Source organism: Porites lutea, chromosome 6, assembly GCF_958299795.1.
Source record: "Porites lutea chromosome 6, jaPorLute2.1, whole genome shotgun sequence".
Lineage (NCBI taxonomy): Eukaryota > Metazoa > Cnidaria > Anthozoa > Scleractinia > Poritidae > Porites > Porites lutea.
Genome location: NC_133206.1, coordinates 15,961,007 through 15,967,458, shown reverse-complemented (window position 1 = coordinate 15,967,458; position 6,452 = coordinate 15,961,007).

Genomic DNA, 6,452 nt, shown 5'->3' with positions numbered 1-6,452 from the left:
TTCCTGCAAAGCGTGAAAAAAAGTCATAATTAATTAACTTTCATTGCTCTTGATGACTTCGTCGTAAGAGAAAGTTTTAATAATTAACGTAAAGGTGAGACAAATATAGTGGCAGAGAGAACTCACTGTAGTTCTTTCGACGTAATTTTAATTATAATTACAGCATGGAGAGACCTTTGAGGAACTGTTCTGTTCTGTGTTGGTAGGATGTCTTTGTAACTGAAAGATTAAGAAGTACAACTATTGGTTAACGTAGTCAGCCAATTCCAGGCGTGCCTGTCCCCCTTCCGGGCATTTGTCATTTTGTACTGGAAAAGCTGTAAATGCCCCACGGTGGGGCTGGGCGATCATACAAAAACCCCACGATGGGGCTTAAAAATAGGGTGCAAATGCCCCACCCCGGGAAGACCCCAGATATTGTATTTTCCATTAAATAAGCTGCAAATACCATATTTATGGGAAATCAGTAATAATTTGATCAAACTCGTGCGTGAAACACCCCATGCAAATTGGTCCCGCTAGTTATAATAATAAACCAGCTATAGAATCATGTTAACAATACCGTTCGAAGATGTTTGAGACAGTGAATGATAAACAAACAACCGACGGGCTTAAAATGATGGCAACGTTTCGTCAGCGTATTGATACTCACATTGATCGCACAATACACGAAGTTTATGATTATTAGCTTTCAAATATCTCGCAGAGTTTATCTATTATCTAGGCCTTTCTGCCTTAACCGCCGCTTACAAAGAAAGTGTCTTTTCTTTTAAACTCTTCAAACGAACTTTTCCCCTCCATGTGCGAACTGATCACGATGGCGGCCGGAAGCAATTTCTCAGACGGATGCAAAAAATACTGTGGGGTAGGGAACGTGATGGAGCGAAAACCACACAAAAAAGCATAAGGATTTCAAATATTATTTATAGAATTATCTGAAGCTATCTAAATGGCCAGGCAGAAGTCTTCTTCGAAGTGTAAAAGAAAACAGATATTAAAGATGGCAAAATAAATTAAAGAGAGTGGTTTCATATGGTCCATTGTCTTTACAGATAGTTTAAAAGTTTCATTATATTTCACTTTTCTTGTTCGGTTTTGTTCGTTGTTTCCGAGAAAAAACGTCAGTATTTGAGGACTGGAAAACAACGAAACATAAACAAACAGGTTCGTGAAAAACAGCGACGGCGTCTGTCAACTTAAAATCACAATTAGTTTTCTCTGATATCGAGCGAAATGAAGATAAAACTCAGCATTTATTCCAAAACAATTTGCGTCAGTCAATGGGACTTCGCATGATGATCACCCTACAAAGTCTAGACCCTTTTTTTCAAAGCTTTGTTGCTGTATCACCTCGAATTCATTAACAATTTTCATTCCAGTGAGCCGTTTAAATAACAAAATTCAAGGGAAAACTGTGATGCTAAAACGACACCAAAGCTATAAGCAATTTGTTTTTTAGGGGCTTAGACAATGAAGCCATAAAATAACATAACTAGTCAACTTGCACAAAAAAGCAAGAGAGGATCTCTTGACTATACCTACCATCACAACGGCCCTCAAGCAACAAACTCAAGCAAAACTGATAAAGATAAGAAAGACTGGACAACCAACAATTTGACTTACAATAAAACTACCGTTACAACTGTGACAAAAGATTGATAGAAACGCACCAACCACATTTAGAATCTTTGATAGCCAATGAGATCACGGCTTATTACTCTTCTGTGTAAAATGTTTTAGCCTGTTCCCGGCTCTCAGATGGTGGGGAAGACGCGAAAGTGAGACTAGGTACGCGAAAAATTGGTAGGGCGGGAAAAAGGAAAAATGAAGGGATAGATTTCCTACCGTTTTTTTTTCATAATTCAGCGGACCCGACTATCTCGGAGCCTGGGACAGGCTAAAAATATTTCCGCTACTCGTTTTACTTATGGAACTCGAGAGTCCTTAATTTATGACCTTCTTTTTATGTACTATGTACATGCACGTCAATTTTCCAGCTGAGGAATCCTTTGATGTGGGGTAAATTTCATACAAATCATGCAACGCAGAAATGTTTGGAAATACTGAAATCTATGGTTTTTGTCATTAATTTCCCCATTTCTTTGATTGGTGAGATCTTTAACTATACTAGACTCTAGAAGTAGCTTTCCAAAATACTAAGTAAACATCGTTGTTATAATTAAGTGCATTGAAACATGTTGTTTTAGAAACATATTAAGTTCTATTCTTGCGTCCGCCAGACTGACGAAAAAAACGATCGATCCAAAATGTCAAAGGCACTTCTTCTCCTCTCTCTCTGAGGGAGTATAAAAGCGACTCTAAGTAATGTATGAAATTCAGGCTAGTCCTGGCCAAATGTATACGAATCGAATATTTCGAGTACTGCAGGTGTTAGAGAGCCATGGTTGGCGTCATAGTTTTGTCTTCAGGATATCGATGCATTAGCATTATTATTCTGTTTCTTTTGTCCTAAAAGACGTACGTAATACCACTTCAATGCGGAATCAATTTGCTTAATAACTATTCACATTTCTTTTCTTATTAATTTTTTTAAGTTTCATAGTAGACTGTATTTGAAAAAGGCAATCCCTAAATATTAAGGTCTAGCCTTAAAAAATATAGGTAAAAATAAACCGGATTTGCCTAATCAAAAAACAGTTTATAATTAAGGTTTTCTTGAACATGATTACTTCATGTTAAGCCTCTTTTTCATATCCTTACCGTTTTTAAATTAATTTACCCATTAATTTTGCATTGAGATTGCTAGAGATTTCCTTGAGCTCCATTTGAACATCAAACACCGCGGATTTAGTCAAGTACATTTCCGTTTTGAGATGCAAATGATGATTCATTGTTGCCTTTTGATCAAGCGCCTAAATTGATTCGTGAGACGGTGCTTCATCCGCAAATAACTTGTTATCTTATGTAATGGTTTACGTTGGCAACCCCAGGAGTCTTCAGCTTCCCTTTTGAGTCGCCTCGGGTTGGTGCAAACAGTCCTCATAATTTGACAATGATTGTTTGATTCGTTTTCAGTGCTAAACCAACACTTGGCTTTGAAGGACAGCTCACACCTCAGTTAAAGGTAACAATCAGTTTTACGTCTTCCCCGCCAGCTATTTCTCCGCTCCTATTTTCACTTCATGTTTGGGTATGAGGACGAAGTATTCAATCAGTTATGCCTGGGTATATTTATCAGACATTTCAGTATCTTAAACACATTTTAACCCTAAACGCGAATCTTAGGCTATTAAACGTTTACCGACCACGATTCCAATTGTTCGATTTGCCTACAAGGGTAAGGTAACCCTAATCATAAGTATTAAAGTAATCATTAATTATAATTTGACAGTAAAGAAAGTTTGTCACTTAAACGATTATCTTGTAGTTCAGTTTTGGTTAGTTCAACCGTGACCAGCTGCTTTGCCTCGTTGTCATGCACAAGAACTGAAACAAATTTGAACGAATTAACTGAATGGCGAGCTGTCGAACACTTACTGATGATCATTGTCGGGTTTCACTTAGAGGAGAAATTGCATAAGCTAAAAAGCAAAGTACTTTAAGACTGCATGAGATTTCTGCTTTCACTGTCCTAAGTGCTTGAAAAGTTAAACTGGTGTTGTCTTCGGCGCCAAACGTTTTAACGTAAAGAGGTTAGTTCAATATTTTGCGAAAAATGAAGAAAAAAAGTTAAGTTTACTACTTGTTTGAAACATCCTTGCCCATTTTCCACTTACTGTAACTGATATTTGAAAGCATAAAACCGCAGATTGACAATTGTAAGGGAGCAACCATTTCCCATATTCTTACCCTCTCTGAAATTCACCAGAGAAAGATCGAGGAACGGTCAAACAGTTAATCTATAGATACTCTTTACTGAAGACGACCTAGAAACAGATCCAGAGGTCAGGGAAGGAATTGAACACGGGACCGCAGGATTGCGAGTATGCGAGCTGACCACGCAGTCACAGATCCTCCTTGCATTTTTTATCAAAGTTCGTCGTTCATGGCGTATTCAATCAACGTTTTCATTCTATAATCATTTGTTATTCCTGAGAGGTAGAAACTAAATGTTGTTAGAGTTGAATTACCGAAGGTCGCAAATAAATAAACCTGTTGATAAACACTGCTTTCCCGTGGCATTTTAAGCAATGTTTGCCAGGGGATTTTATCTTTTGTAAGTCTTCAAAGCTTCAAAGACTTAAAACTGTCATTCAGACCAGTATCTACTCCTAACGTAGCTCTGATTTCTTCAGTTGGTGCATTTTTCGATTGGTAAGATTTCCATTCAACCCCACAAATTTATTACGCATGCAGCTATTTCATACTTTTTCTCACAAATGGCGTTACTAGTTTGAATACGCCACTTGCATGCACATCTCCCATACTGCACATTTTTTGCCCTCCGAAATTTTGCATAACCTTTGTTATTGAAAACAATGCTGGTGCAAAATTTGTTTTTTTGGGGGGGGAGGGGGGGGAGGGCAAATAAGGTGCATTATGGGAGATGTGCAAGTGGCGTATAGAGTCGAAACATGAATGCATGATAAATGTATGGGGTTTTTCGGAAATCTTACCTTTCGTTTTGTTTTGTTTTGCTAACGTGCTAAGTTATGGGATATCTTCTGTTTTGTTGGCCACATTTTCACTGAAAACTATTCTCGACGAAAGCACTCCAGCTGGAGCCAGACAGGTACGGCAGTCGACAATGCAGATAAATTCCTTCGGATAAGCTTAAGGAGACCACGAAAGCAGCGCCATAGATTCTGGCCTCTGATTGGGTGCAAAAAGAGACAAGCATTCGAATAAGTCGTGGAACCGTTTCAGGTTAAGCAGCAGCTCAGGGGCTCTCTCATCCGTTCTTGAAAACTTTCGCCACCGTTTATCCCGACCCGACTGATCGCCCTTGGGTCTCCAAGGACGGTGACACGTTTACCTGACTTTTAAGTGGCTAATTTAGCTCACTTGCTTACGGTTTTGGAGTTGGCTAATCGCGACAGAGAAAACTGATCATTCAAGGCTAAAACTAACATTCTAAGCCTTGTTAATGGGTTTTTGTTGGCTCCATAAACAATATTTAATCTTTTTCTGCTTTGGCCCTTTGAGGGTCACTCGTTTTGTTTTTCTTATCCCTTGTCAAAACTATCGGCCCTTCTGTGCTTGCTTTGGATGTGTAAGACTATAAAAAGTGTTACCTTACTAAAAAGAAGGCAAATTTTTCCTTCGCTTGAGATGGAACTGCATGAAAATGCCGGTGACAGTAAAGCTATTTTGCGCTCTTTGTCTCAGATAGGAAATCATGTAGGCATTCACCTGACTCTAAAACGATAAGTGACTACCACATTTCCCTACGACCTGGTTTGCACCTAGTTTGAGAAGTTAAGGATGATAATCAATAGTCATTAGCAAGAAAAACAATGACAACCTCTCACCGGGCACAAGGTAAAAACCAATAACCAATAGTGAAAATCAGCAGGCTAGAGTCCGCTTTGCTGATGAAACAAAGTTACAACCAAAAGAGATTATCTCTTGGTTACAACGTATGTACCCTGCAACACCCTCAGAAAAAAGGGTTGCATAACCAATGATGAATAAATGTGGACATGTGAACTAGTTGCAAGAAGGGTCGAAGCTGTTATCACACTTAGTGAATGATTCTGGGGAAACGCGCTTTGTTGATTGAAAAATTACCAAACAAAGCCGTAACTCAGATTAAAATGCAGGACAACATTACCAGAGTCTCCGTACTTTGCGAACGTCCGCTAACAAGAGACAGTTGGTAAAATTTATCCGATTACCCCAACAATAAAGAGTAAAAACAGTTGAACTGACTCTGACTTCTAAAAAACGCGGTTGCCGAAACGAGGACTACAATCATCGGTTCAATTGTAGTTCCTCTTAGGAGCTGACTGAAATCTTTTGAGCGTTCCAAGAGCTTAGTTACATATCAATTTTATGTAAATCATAAAAAAAAATTCACTTTGCTGTCGCCATAAAAGTGCCTTTTTTGCGTCAGTTCCTTTTTACGTCACCTAAAGGGCATACCCGTCAGTTTTCTTTTATTTTTATTTATCATACAACTAAGTAGCCTGCGAAGCGCAGACGCATTTCCGGTCGTCGCTTCTCTCCCTCCGAAAAATAGCGTCTGCGAACCCGAGCGGCAAAACGATTTCCGTGACGTAAAACCTTTTGTTTTGATGTAGGCCAATCAGATCAAAGGATAGAATACAGCTCGAGTGACTCCTCGCGACCTCGCGCGCTGAAGTGTCTTGGATTTTGGAGAGAATTACCAAATACGCTTTGGAACGTGAATTTCACGACCATAACAAGGTTTCCTGCGACGTTGAATGCTGACTTCTTTATGAAGCAACTGCTTCTTATGCTATGTATGTGATGTGGGCCTTTGGTTTCGCTTTATAAAATACGGTAGTACGTGACATAAACAAAACCTG